This window comes from Penaeus monodon, chromosome 19 (assembly GCF_015228065.2).
Source record: "Penaeus monodon isolate SGIC_2016 chromosome 19, NSTDA_Pmon_1, whole genome shotgun sequence".
Lineage (NCBI taxonomy): Eukaryota > Metazoa > Arthropoda > Malacostraca > Decapoda > Penaeidae > Penaeus > Penaeus monodon.
The window spans coordinates 2,769,632-2,769,936 of NC_051404.1; positions in this window are offsets into that span (position 1 = coordinate 2,769,632).

The following is a 305-nucleotide window of genomic DNA, read 5'->3' on the forward strand; positions in this document are numbered from 1 at the left end:
ACTGAACGTGAAACGCCCAACACCAAACAATTCCGTAGCAGCCTCTTACACACACACATAGTTTGTAAGAGCCTGCTATTGACACCGGGTAAAGAACTAGATGACCACGAGTGTAAAGAAAAGGGGAAAAAAAGGTCTAAGGAGGCGTAAGTGGTACTACAGGGTAAGTGGTACTATTGGTGAGATTAGGGTACATGAAAGGAGTGTTTACATAGAAAGGTGTTTTCGCTCGCGTCTATGGCACGGGCACAAAATCGTGCAAAACCTAAATAAAAGTGTGGAGGAGGGGGGGGAGGGTTTCAATG